We start from the raw sequence: 14,473 nt of genomic DNA on the forward strand, positions 1-14,473 counted from the left end.
ATTTTTTCCCTTTTCTTTGATCCACATATAAAACCTTGGCTTTAATTCTCCAAAGCTTTTAGTGCACTGAGATCCCGCTACCTGACTTGTTATCTGTGCTGAGTTTGTTCTCTGCTGCAGAGAATAAGACTTGAGATGCTCAGAACAATATGATTCTTGAGATGTCTTTTTATTCCAAGATATGTGAATTGATGCCAGACTAGGTTAGATTAATCGGAAGAAGAAGATCTTCTGATGATGGTGACAGATTTTGTTACTTTGTCCTCAAAACTGTGAGACCATGTGGAGGAAGAGGACAAAGACAACCGACTTGAACTTCTTGTTCCTTTAACGTAGCAACATTGATGACTTAGTAAACCTTAGAAGCAAAGTCTGCAAGGATTCTTTCCACCCTTTTTAGCCATCACTGGCTGAAACCTGTGATAAATCACCTTCCTGATGTTTGCTTGACCTGGATGAAATACTTATGTGCCTCTGGCTCAGCTGGAATTTATTCAAGCACTGCTGTAATCCGCTGCCTTCACCTTCTGAACTTCACACCTAATGTTGAGAAGGATCAGATGAGCTCTCAGCAATTTTATCTAAGTCCATTCTTTATCTCACTAATGTGACCAGTTTTCTTGTTGCTGAGGACATGCTTGGATGAAAAGAAAGAGTATGGAAAAGAAACAATATGCAAAGATTCATTGGCAGTAAGAATGAGCCACTCTCCTTTGACTTCACACATATACAAGAGGTCCCAGGATTTCCCTGAACTTTGGTATCAGAGCCAACAGCTGTGGTTGAGCTAGAGCAAATCTTCTGGAAAAAGAGATTTTGAAATCATTAGTGATGGAAAATCCATTACCAGTCTTGCTAAGTTGTTCCATGGTCAGGCTTATCCTTGGCTTAAAGGTAGCATAAGCACAAGCTGTAAAGAAAAATTACTTTCTCTGCTCTGAATTTTTCTAGCTTCAGTACTAGCATATTGATCTTGTGTCTTTGCACATGGGACTAAAGGTTCATTATTTCTGCATGTTCTTTACAGTCTGTGCTTATGCTCTACCTTTTCCTTCATACACTTGGCAAAGGCCCTTAAATATCAGGTGATTAAATGATCTTAAGAGTTGCTGGACTCCCCTTTGATTCCATTCCAAATTTTCAACATATTTTGAATGGTGGACATCAAGACAGGCTTCTCCAGCTCTAGTAGACATCAGGGGACATACACAGAGAACAGTTGACTTTGTATGTCTCTATTTCAACCTATGGACATCACACCAGTATTTAATAATTTTGTCTCTTGCTGAGATGAAGCCCAAGATTTCTTTAGGTTCTAGGTTAGACTCCCCATCCTCTCACACCTTGACCTGCAAACATTCTTCACTCCAGCATGTCACCTTACAGACAGGAACAGAGAGTGCAGAAACATGCTGTTTTCTTGAGCCAGGCTTACAAGCAAGTACTGGAATAACTTCCCCATTGCTGAGGGAGAAATTCTGCCACTGAAGAACAGATTAGGCAAAAGATCTGTCAGAACAGCTGGTTCTTTCATGGAAATGGGGAGGGATAGAATGACTTTGAGGTCCTCACCTGCCCTACTAACAGTCTAATTACATATTCTCTCAATATTTTTTTTCTCTTCCTTTTTCAACAATGCCATAATTTGTGTCATTGGCAAAGTTCTCAGTAACGACTTCATAGATTCTTCTATGTCATTATTAAAAACATAGTTAAATACTGTTAGGTCAAGAAATTATGTCCTTGAGCCCTCATTAAAAATCCATCAAGCTGGTAAAATTTTCCCCATTTATGGTGAATTTTTCAGACCTAGGAGCTAGTCAGTTTTTAATCAATTTAAAATAATACAAATTCAATACATCTTACATTAATTTCTTAATTAAAATGTCAGGTAGCGTGAAGCTGAATACCTCTGAAAAGTCTGTAATATCAAACTCATTTCCTTTACCAGCTAATCTTTTAATCCAGTTTTAATTTCATCAGATGTATTTATTGAGTGTGGTACATATGCCATCCTCCTGTTGTCCTCCCTTAATCCTTTAGCAACCATGACCTGTTTTAACTGTTTCATTGTTTTACCTGGAACTGTTTTTAACTCTGAAAGACTTCTAATCGCCCCACATATCCTATATATCTCAAAATGCTAACATACAATTAGCTGTCTTCCGCTTTATTCTTCCTAACTTTCCAAATCTGTTGAAGTAGCGTGTGTTGGTCATAGAGCTCATTAGTGCTCACATTTAAAATGCTTGAGAACAAGGTGTTAGATGCTGAATTTTGAAGACTGGGAATCCGGTAAGCACAACTTTTCACAAGAAGCTATTGACCTGATGATTTCAAAATGTCGTAAGTCAGGGTTTGGTTTTTAACATTATCTTCAGTTATTGTTAAAATACAAAATGTTATTACCTTGCAGTATAAGTAATCTAACTCTTTTTTTGTCCCAGATAGTTTTGAAATCTTTAATTTTATTCTCAGTTCTATCATTTCTACCTAGTACTGAACAAATAATTGTTTGAATTACTTTAATTTATCTGGAATACTCAACCCCTTTATTACTGTTACTTTTGCTATCCATGGATTTGTCCTCCTTTTTTTTCCATTATGATTTTTTTTCTAAAATCTCTATTTCTTTTTTGTCTTATGTGTTTTATAGAACATATTTGCATTCATACTCATTTGGGGTCTGTCTGTTCTCTGTTAACCAGAATAGTCTCCATTCTCTGTTGGATTGTGGTTTTGAAAGTATCTCCTAGAATGTTTTAAGCAGTTCCTAATTATTATTTCCTTTTTATTTATTTTCTTTCTTTTCAGCTGATTTAGCTTCAAAATGCTTTCAGCTTTGTAAGACTGAATTTCTGGTTTTGGTTTGTGGTTTTGTTTGCGTTTTGGTTTTTGTTTTTTTTTTTTTTTTTTTTTTGTTTTTTGGTTTTTTAAAATTTATTTCCAAGGACATGTAGAGCTGTCTGAACTATCTCCTGATCACACATCACAAATGCAATTAAGTCATGATACCTTGCAATCAAGAAATCTTTGTAAAGCAATCTCTGTATTTTAGTGATAGGCTTCTCTACCAGTCAAGACTTAGTCCAACATATATTCCTTCCATGTTGGATACTAAATTTTTGAGGCCAGGGAAGACGTCCTTAGTGAACAGAACTTTTCCGAAGAAACTATTGACCTGACAGGGTATCATTCCTGACCCTTTCTGGAAGCAGATTTAAAGTGAGTCCATAGAGATATTTTTTCTCTTGTCCACATTGTCAATGAAGAAGAGGTATGCAGAAGATTGGGGAAATATTGAGTGGGGTCATCTTGATGTATTAATTTCAGTTCTGATGTGCCTCCTTCTGTTTGAAACTCAGCTTGAACAGCTCCATCACTCTCTACAAGTGCCTGAAAGGAGGTTGTAGCAAGGTGGGGGTTGGCCTCTTCTCCCAAGCAAAACTAGTGACAGAGTGGTTACACATTGGAACAGGCTCCCCAGGCAATGGTGGAGTCAGCATCCCTGGACGTGTTCAAAACCCGAGAAAACGTGGCACATTGTGATATGACCTAGTGGGCCTGGTGCTATTCAGTTGGAGATTGAATTTGGTGATTTTGGAGGTCTTTTCCAATCTAACTGGAAACTTTGTTTCATTTTTATCTAGTGCAGCAGTTATCCCTAAAATGTCATTCTGTGTTCTGTTTATTTAGAAGGTATGGTTGCTTGATTTTCACCTTCTTATATGGTTTCTTCATATTCTTGCTCTAGGAAGGGAAAAGAATGGCCACAACAACAACAACAAGCTAGTAATTTCCCCCTCCCCCACCCTTTTTCTTTTTTATGGACTTAAAAGCTCATTAATAAATTTCTCAAAACAGAGACTGCAAAGATGTGTTTCACTTTTGGAGAAAGCCCATCTTGGAAGGTCATTTGAAACTCTTATCACTAAATGGTGTCCTCGGCCTTCCCTCTCCAGATGAAAACATGTTAAGATGTTAAAAATTAATGTTGATTGCAAACATCTCTTTAATAATATTTTATTTTAAAACACTCCCACGGTTTAAAGAAAGACAGCATATGTGCCTGCCAGGGGAGAAAAAAAGACATCTTTATAAACTAGACTATTTAAAACTCAAAATGTAAAAAGGAAAAAACCCTCAGTGATGCATGATGGACTAGAACATTGGACAGATAAACATATCTTATTTGTTCAGTGTTGGCATTAAAACAGGATGCAGTGATTAGAAGGGAAAATGCCATCGGTACTAGAAAACTCAAAGTATTGTAATTAAAAACTTGATTTATATGGATCAGATTTATCTGTATTTTTATTATCTGGCAGAAGGAAAAAGAACCTCACAAATTTAGAGTTGCTTCAAGCAATAGGGGTCAAGCAGTGCATCATTTTACGCAGTGTTTTCTTTGAAACAAGTTGGGTACTGACTGAATGTTTTGCTTAGGAGTTCCAAGAAGGAGACCACTGCTCTCTAATCCACTCATTGCAAATATGTTGTCTTGGAGATCATGAAGTTATTGCCGCTCCGTAGGACAAGTAGGAACAGTCTGCTTGGAGGTCTGTGCCTTTCAAAGGGAGATGCATTTGGTAATTTATGCCCTGATTTAAAGTTGACTGCAGTTCCTAGGTACTAACATTAAGTTATAGATCAAGTAGTTATTAAATAAGGATTGCAAGACTAAGCATGTGATAAATTCACTCCCCTGGGAAACACCTGGCACCAAATACCAGGCCTCATATTTAATCAAGTTATCAGGGAAGCTGAGATACATAAAGATCTGTTTTACTCAGCATCTGTTCAGTGACTATTAGACATCTGAAATGTACAAATCCTGAAGAATGTTTTTATACCTACAAATATTTTTAACCCACTCAATGCCTAGGTTAAATACTCTGAGATAGTTCACTAGTCTTACATTTTCTAGTCTTACCATAAAAGACCCCCAAACAAACCAAAAGAGAAATAAGGGGAGAAGAAGCTATTTCTTATGAAGGAAAGTAAATCAACATCCAAAGATTTGCCCCTAAAGCATACCTGTAGGTATATCACTGTATGAACTTCAGACAGGAAAAGTATTTATTCCTTAAATCATAAAGCAGCTACTTATTTTCTAGTCTTACCACATTTGAATTACAGAAATGATGTACAGTACATGAGGCTTATGCTGTTGCCATTTCATGATGTCTCTTCATCTTTTTCCATGCTCAAGTCCATATTCCAGAAAAATTTCATCATTCCTTTCACAGAAACATCTGTCCAGCTGTAAAACCGATCCCTTTTTTGTTGTTGTTTTGTGGCTTCCATCACAAGACTTAAAGGCACCATATTTTACAATCTAACACATTTAGATTCAGTGAAACTCCATGTTACTGCTCACTAATGTAATAATGAGAAATGTAATTAAAGTCACTGCTATAATAACATCTTATCGGAATGCACAATGAAGATAAACTTGCTTATTCCAGAGACAGAGGGCTTATTGCATAGGAAGCAGTTTGTTCTGATGGGTTCTTTGATCTACAACCGGTATTTCTGTTAACTGGAGGGGTGAGGAAGGGCTCGGTATATATTGCCACATTTTCCTTTGGCTGCCAAAGGGAGGATAATTAAAATAAAGGGGGCTTCAGGATCAAAGAAATGGAAAAAGTTACGCTGCCTAGTCAACAAGCTGAGGGAAAAAAGTCTTCTAAAAAGATCTTCATTAGTAAATATTTAGAAGGCACAGATGCTGAATAAACACCTCATTTAGCTACAGAGTTCAGCAGAACAACTACTCTATGAAAAAAGTCAAAAGATTCAAAAGAAAAATAAAACTGGGTTGGTGGCTAGTATGTAAACTGTGTGTAGAAATACCACAACTATGCACAAGGTATCAGTTTTTTTTCATAAAGGGCGAGAAATTACTCTGACTCATCTCTCCATATTTTGTACACAAATGAGACTGGATGGCAACTGAAAGCCTCAGAGAAGGCTCAGAAGTCAATCCCTGGGAACTGGGTGAGATAGTTTCAGCAAACTGGCCCTTGGCACTGTGTATCTCCAACTGGGGTGCCCAACTCTCTCCAGTCTCCTCCAAAGGAGTCACTAACAAGCACAAGGAAAGAGAAGAAATTGAGTGATTTCTTTATTCTGCACAAGGCTTGTGAAAGCCAGGGCACAACATTAATTGTTTATTCCAAATACTTAAACAAGCAGTGCAAGGGTCCATGTTTGCAGAGTCCAAGTGGAAATGACTCAGCATGTTAAAAAGAAAAAGAGCAGGCTGTCCTGTTGTAATTCACATAATTAAAATATTCTGCCTAAATGCATTACATCTCCCCACACACATCAAAGGCTTGTGTTTCCTCAAATTCTCCATTTACATTTAGGGAAGCAGAGTTCTTAAGCTCTTGTGAGAGAGAAAATATGATGTGGTCTGGGCATCTCTGCCGTGCTGTCCATAACAAATCATAATACTGTGCAAAATACCAGGTACCAGGCAAAGATGCCTGATTTTCAACACATACTGCAGCAGCACCACTGCTCTGTTACCCTTTGCTGTATGAAGGGCCGTGTGTCTAATTCAGTTTGTACATCAGCTTGTGTTGACATGAGACTGCCTGTGGGCCCACCAGCAGCCCAGCAGTGCTGGAAAACTTGGTTGCAGGTCTAAAGGAGTCAGCAGGAGTTTATATCCTAGCTGGCATATTTTTAAAGGGTTTTTTGCTTTACTTGCTTTTTGAAGGTTTTGGGGGGAATTCCTGGGAAGCAGAGGTCTGCCTAGAAGAATGGCATTTGTGATGTAAATGGACAAGGGCCTGCCGTGCCACTCTTGGCATTTGGATAGGGCTACTCTTTTCCTCTGTGGCTGTAGACAACATTGATGAAGGCTTCATCAGCATATGTGAGTTATTTGCTCTCTGGCCTGGCAGTCTCCAGGTGATAGAAAATGCAGGTGGAGAGGCAGCAGTTTAAGGAAATAAGGACTCAGCAATCCCCACGATGGAAAAAGCCACAGCTGTGGGCTTTGGGCCAGTAATAAAAGTGACAGTCATTGCAGGGGTGTCCTGAAAAGCAAGGAGGAGCAGCAGTAATGCTTGTGTGAACTGCTTGCATTGGGACTGACTGGACTGTGGGTGCAGCTTTGTGGGGCTTTGCAGGGAAGAGACAGGGAAGATGAGGGGCAGGCACTTAGTGCTTGTTGTACCCTCTTGGATCATACCCGGGAGACCAACGATGTGCCTAAGTTGAATGACCAAATGTTTTAGAAGAAAAGGTGGTTGCTATTTTCCCTTTATAGCCCAGCTGGGCCTACAGCTGGGATGGTTTTAGGTCAAGGATGATAATGTGAAGAGAGTGAGGGTAGGGGCCAGGGCATGGTGGGGCTGCCCTCTGGTCTCTGGATGTGAGGTCAGATCTTTTCCTTGGCTTTGGAGGCTGTATTCTGGCTGACTATGTGATGGACAGTGTCAGGACTCTTCTGATGGGGGCAGTCATTCCAAAGCTGAAGCCTGTCACATGGACCACATTCTTCTTGACCAAAGCAACATCTCCCTTCAGGTTTCTTTAATGTAATTTGGTATTTTCAGTGGGTTGGTGCTATTTACTGGGGTATTGTACTGTGTATCTTGCGAAGACAAGACTTAGGATTGACTACTAGAAACAACTACCACATAGTTCAGGAGATGAAGAAATGAGCATGCTTTAGAAAAATCTTGTTTGGTATTTTCCCATCTACTCCCAGTCTAGTTTTCTCTAGCAGCAGTAACCAACCATTCTGTGGCATTTAGTCTTATGCTACAAAACATTGGTTTCCTAATTAATTTTCCCTCTTAGTGAAGAATTGGGGAATAAATGTCATTTCCACAACATGGGTGTATAATCCCTTTTATTTTTTACAGCTTTGATGAATTAGAGCAGTTCTCCTTGCCTGCCTCAGCCCCTCAGCTGAAAGCTGTTGGGCATAAGAGGTGTTGTAGGAGAGTGAGAACCAGACTGTCATCTGAGGGAGGAAGGAAGCAGGGGCATTCCACAGCAATAGAATGGCTACAACAAGATGGATCAGACAGTTTTTGGATCCTGCTTGGCTTAAAGGAATTTAACCTGTGGTACCTCCTTTCTGAAACAGTTATTGAGCGATGGAAAGGTCTAGCATGAGGCCACTGAAATCAATTGGGCCACTGTTCAGCAAGGAGTGCAGGACTCCTGAGGACACAGACAAAGTGGAGAGGTACACACCCTCCCTTTTAACAGAAAAATGTGTTTGAGAATGGGAAGTCTTGGTTCTTGTCCATGTGCTGGAAACTGCTTCACAACACTTGCCCAAGAAGCAATTGAATAAAAAATGCCTCTGCAGCACTGGAAACAAGACAGAGGACTCCTTTCCCAAGGGGATATTTAAACTTTTCATTGGAAAAGATTTAAACTTGTCATTCGACATATTTTGTCAGCAATGATTTTATTACTCAGTGGCTATTAATCATGGGCCTTACTGTGGCATTCATATTTCAAGTCATTAGCCTTTTATTTTCTGGCAAAAATGTAGTAGATCTGTAAGAGTGACTGTTCCCTGCTGTTGAGAAAGCCATGGCATCATAAAACTTGAGAAGCCTTGCACTAATGTAATCAATCTACTAAATGACAGCTATATTTGAAATACAGTGTGCATGTACAATGCCTCACAATGGAAAGCAAAATACTGGTAGCACTGCCGTGTTGTGGCTCCACACCAGCAATTTGGGGAGTTTCTTGTGTTAAACTACTTCCATGCTGCAAACCCTTCTTTTTCTTGAAGGTCTGTTCCCTCAGAGTTAGTGGTGCTTTCAAACACCAAATGGTATGTTGGCCACATAGCATTTTGATGTCAGGTTTGCATCCCAGCAAAATGACAACCACATCTTTTTTTGGTTGTTTTAATTACATTACCTCTCATATATGAAAGATAATATTTCCCACTAACTTGACATCCAGTGAATGTTTCCTTTAAGTTTTTTTGCTGTGTTAAGCAAAGATCTGTGAAACCTGAATCAATTTATTTTGAAGTTCTTTACGGTGATACTAACCACAAAGAGAACAGCCACCTTAGGAGCATTGCATCAGGAGCATTGCATACTTTCATCTGTCCTCTTCTTTGAGAATGAAGAATTAATCTCTACAGGACACAGTCCCATTTAGTATGGGATTCAATCCTGAGTGATTATAAATGCAGATTAAATTGGGGGAAAAATGTTGACAAGCCCGCAGCAGCAACATGGAAAGAACAAACCTTTGTAGAGCTAGCAATTTCCTAAGAAACTTTTAAGGTCCTCATAAATTATTATCTAGGCACAGCTGAGAACATCAGTCTACATTCCTGCTGAGTTTTCCTAACTCTTAAATATCTGATTGAGTGCAGCAGTGGCTTTATGAATGACCATTCTGCAAATTTTTTCCCTAAACATCAAACATCTTGCTTGATGGAAATAAAAGCTCTTGCACATTGCTCAAACTTGTGCAGTGATTTATCCATTAGATTTGCACTTAGTAGCAAAGACAGTATTCTCCCCAAAGTAATCTCAATGCATAATAAAGCTTCTTTAAAGTGGGGAGTGTAATTGCCTGCTGTTGACTGCACACCTACAGAACTATAAGCCTAATGCTTGCATTGATAGAGAACATCTAAGGAGCAGAAGAGATAAAACCCCAGGACTTTTAGTGCAGCCTGAAGGCAGGGTAATTGGGGTCCCAGGTAGTTGACAAAATAACTTCATATTCCCTGTGAATGTTTGCTGTTCACAGTGAGTTGCTTCTGTTCCGATATATTAAAAGCTTTTGTCCTACCACTGGAAAATTCAGCAGAGGTTTTTTGAGGGTAATTAAATTATCATGCCCATCTTCTAGATTAGGGGTAGACTGTATAATCTTGAGTAAATAAGGAGAGGCCAGGAATAGAAAGAATGCTTCATTATTTTACAACCCAGAGAAATCATTACATGTGAAATTAGATTCTTCTAACCATGCAGGTCTGTTCAAGGCACTCCTGAAATTCCTTAGTGATGGGCAAATACTCTTGCACACAGCAAGATCACTCTTCCCTCACAAATTTCTCCAAAACCTTTCAGTATTGCAGGTAGAGCATTCATGGTTTCAGGGAATGGAGTGGGCCTTACACTGAATTTTCCTACCTTCAGTCTTCTCAGTGTAAGATAAAACCCTATTCTCTTGCCTCTGAATGATTGTTCAGGGGTACCTGAGCAGTGACCCTGATTTATCTGATCCTCTTCTACTTTGTGGAAAGGGGAATGTCCAGGATATGAAGTTAGTTCTTCCCTGGTTCTCATGAAGCTTAGGAAGGCACTGGCAAGTATGTGAAAGACAAACATTACATATGCAGACAAAATGGTAACATCTCCACTCTGCAGTATTTCTGTAGGATCTGACAAATCACAGCATTCCTTATTCTTTGTTTAATACTTAAAGATGAATGGCTCTGTTAAGTTGTCCAGCTCTATTTATTAATTTTGGTAAACAGACTTTTTCAATAATTAATTCGTTTGATAAGTGAACTGAAAAGGACCAGATTTCTTCTGCCATGAGATTACTATATGCAGATATGAGTGTGGGTGCAAGAATTTTAGAGGTGTCATGGAAATTGAGGCAATACATGAAAACACGAGTAATGCATGCAGAAGTTGCTTAAATGTAAAATATTATTGTGTAATCAACCATTCTTTTTTTCTAGCTTTCTAGCAAATACTGGAATGAAATTGCTTGCTGTCTCCTTTATGAAAATAATTTTTGTGTTTGTCCTTTCTGTAGTCCCCTTGCAGTACTCCTGCAGAAAACGGGCTATTTTTCATTCTGTCTCTGTTCTTATGAAGCATTTTATTGAGAAAATAAATTGTCAAGAATGGTAAAATTAAACATAACATCATAAAACATTTTTGTGAGATCAGACTTTTACTCTTTGATTGAAAACCAGTAAAGGTTGTTCTAATCTCATCTGTGTTTCATCTTTAATTTTCACAAAACCTTCTGCCAGGGCAGAACCTAGCCAGACTTGTAAAAAAACCAAAGGGAGAGCTGACACAGTTGATTACCACTTCCAAAATGTATGACTTGGCTTAAAAACTGGAAGATGGCCATGGATACGGTTTCGGTTTTTTGGCAGCAAGATATGGAAGTTATCAGCAGTTCTGTTGTTGAGACCTTAAATGGCAGACCAAGTCAGCCAAAAAGAGTTACAAATTCCTTGTGGTTTTGACCTTTTTCCTAGTTTGACAGCAAATGATTGAGATCATGCAGTGGGTAGTTTATGACAGTCTGTGCTGTGTGACTAATCTTGACATAATTAGTTAAACCTTTCTCTACTCTACAAAGATAGGAAGGTAAGGATTAGTCCCACATGTGGAAGGCTGCTTTCCAGAGATGAGGAAAAGTGAATTTGCCAAAACTGTTTCCAGAACTCCACGATTCTTCATCATCCTGTGGTTCATGTACCTCTTCTGATCTCCAGTCTAAAATCTGACAGTCAGTATTTCTCTTTGTTTTGTAATGGGATCTTTATACAGCTCCAGAATAACCCCAGATGAAACACCAAAACATGGCAAAAACCAGATGGGAATGCCAGAGTTCATGTCACCTCATTCTTCAAGAATATTGCATAGAATGTGCCAGCAACAAAGGTTTGGATTCAGTATAGATATTGAAATTTGTTCTGCTAAAACAACAAATTGATGAAAATCCAATGGAGGAAAGTGATCTTGACAGCAGAGCATGAAGAACCAAGGAAAGCAGAGCCTGATTGATGCGAAGGGATGTACCTGAGGGGGGAGTTAAGGTCATGTACCTGTGGCAAAGCCATTTTGGAAGGATGTTTGTTTCTTTTGCAGCTGTTTTTGAACACCAAAGAGTGTTCTGGTACTTGGAAGACTAAGCCCAGCAAGCAGGACTGGAAAGGTTTTGTTTGTTCCTTTTTTACACCAGAGAAATATCTAATTATGCAGCCAGGGCAGTTGAACAGATCCACGAACGAAAAGTTAAGTAGATTAAAAAACACTGAGGGAAATGGAGGCTAGTTAGCCCTTTATATTCTGATGAATCTCTTAAATGAAATCATATTCTGGTACACCCCTCTCAGCTATGATCTCACAACTATTACTAATGCTTGGTCATATGAAAATATAATTTCTTTCCCAGTAAGAAACAAAGGTTTGTCTGTAGCTTCTCCCCTGAGTCTCAATGACCCTTTGGGCTTGTGTGCTCAAGACTCCCTTATGTGCTGTTGGATAAAGCCAATAGGCATGACTTGGTACCATCCCATTCTTAACCTCTGAATCTCTATCCCAAAGAGGTAGATAAGTTATGGTCCAGCTGGCAGGGTGCTGCCTCCAGCAGTGCTGGAATATTACTTTAATTCATGCCCCTTGAGCTATTACAGACATGCCACTGCATCCCTAAGAAACACACACAGATCATAAATAAGGTTAGATGTTATTTTAAGTAATAAACACTAAGATACAGAAATTTCATTGCAGCCTTCTGTCTTTGTCTGTCTCTTCGTTTTGACTATTTTTAGTTTGAAGTCAGCATTATGACTGTGAACTCAAGGACACTTGGACAATAGGTACATAAATAATTATGGATAGGTCTCCAGAGCCTTAAACATTAGCAGAGAATTTAAGTTAAATACTGGCTGGTACTATTCCGTGGCTTGGAAATACAAACTGTACTTATACATATTGCTAGAATTTTATTTCCTATGACCTGGACATTGGTAGTGGTGAAAGGCTCTGCACAGAAGCTTCAAGAACTTCAAACTGATGTATTACTGAACATAATTCTGCAGAATGAACTGGTGCCATCTTTTATGTTTATCTGCTTATACTTCTCAGCAGTGAACATTGGGCTGTCACAGAAAACATACTGCACATCCACAGACATGCCTGAGAGTAAAAAGAAAGACTTTTACTGCTTTTCCAGTTGATATTTAAAATGTGAGTTCAAAAAAATAGCTTGTAAGGATAAAAGCTAAGTGTGTATCAAGGGATACTGCATAGCTAATGCTTTGGGTTGTGATAAAAAATAAAGAAAACTCATGTAAACTACTGAGCATTTTCTAGTAACTTGGTGGGGGTTTTTTGCATGTGTTTTTCAAAGAGGACTTTAAAATTGTTGTCTTTTGAAAAAATCTCTTGTTAGTAAAGTGATACAGCAAAGTAAGGTTTTTATGCAGAGATATAAAAATGTTTTCTTTTTTAAAATGGAAATCTATATTTATAAAAGTGCTGCCTATGCAGATATCGATGTTGGTAAGAATGTTGCAGAATTACCCTGTAGATTTTCTCTACTTGTTTTTATTTTCCTTTCACAGTCTGTGAGAATATTTTGTATCTTTGGAGAGCTGGGTCAGGACAGTGAGTAATATAGAAGACTTTCACCTCCTGCAGGTCACCCCTGCAAATGCAAGGCTAGGAAGAAATAGTAAGACTCCACTGGCGTACAAATAAATGTATCTCTGCAACCGCAGAAAGAGAAGCATGAGGACGAGTTAGGCAGAGCACTGGTCTGAATGACAGCTTTGATGATCAGGGAGATTCTTTGTTTATGTCTGAAGCACTTAGTTCTCTACACAGTATCTGCAATTAAGCAGGCCTGCATCAAATGTGAATCAACCAGCTCTTCTCCTGCTAGGAATGACTGAAACATTCTACTCAAACCTCCCATTTCATGTTGTATCACTTTGTAAAACCAAGTGGGGTCTCTGGAAGACATCTAGAGTCAGAGTCAAATCTTTCTTGATGGAACAGAGTAACTCAAGGTCTCATTTTGAGAGGGCAACGACCTCAGGTCTTGTATGGGCTTAAAAAAGGAGGAATTTTAATTTACTTTTCCTGCCTTTGGACAGTGTACTAGTCTCCAGGTGACAAGTCAGTCTACAAACTTGTGGTAAGTTCACAGCTACCAAACTTGTGAACTTACCACAAGTTTTGTTTGTGTAAGTTTTGCGGCTGTACCCTCTGCCGGCTAGACCATGCAAGGAGTCATTTCAGATCACTGAAATGGTAGAAAATTATATCAGAAGAAAGGAAAAAAAAATACAAGGCATGTAGAAGATGGCATCCTGCCATTATAGTGAGCTGAACTGGCTTCAGGGAGATTCTAATCAGCCCCAGAACAGGTGTAGAGAGGGAGCAGGAATAGTCCTCTTTATGCCTCTGTGCCATTAAACCAGTACATCTGCTTCCAAAATGGAACTCAGGAGAATCTTTCCCTGATTCTGGGATCGTTGTGCAACAATTGAGGTGTGCTGGGCCTGAAGGAACACGCAGGAGAGCAAAGCAAAAATCTAAATGCAAGTGTGAGTCTAAAACATGCATTAGAGTATGTGTGTGGTGAGTCCTGGTCTCCTGGTACCACCTGTGTGTCTTGCATTCCCTAATCTGCAAATAACTGCCTAGGAGATAAGTATGCTACCTAGAAGACTTCTGACTGCTGAGTGACAGAAGGCCAA

Source organism: Serinus canaria, chromosome 1, assembly GCF_022539315.1.
Source record: "Serinus canaria isolate serCan28SL12 chromosome 1, serCan2020, whole genome shotgun sequence".
In the NCBI taxonomy this organism is placed as follows: Eukaryota; Metazoa; Chordata; class Aves; order Passeriformes; family Fringillidae; genus Serinus; species Serinus canaria.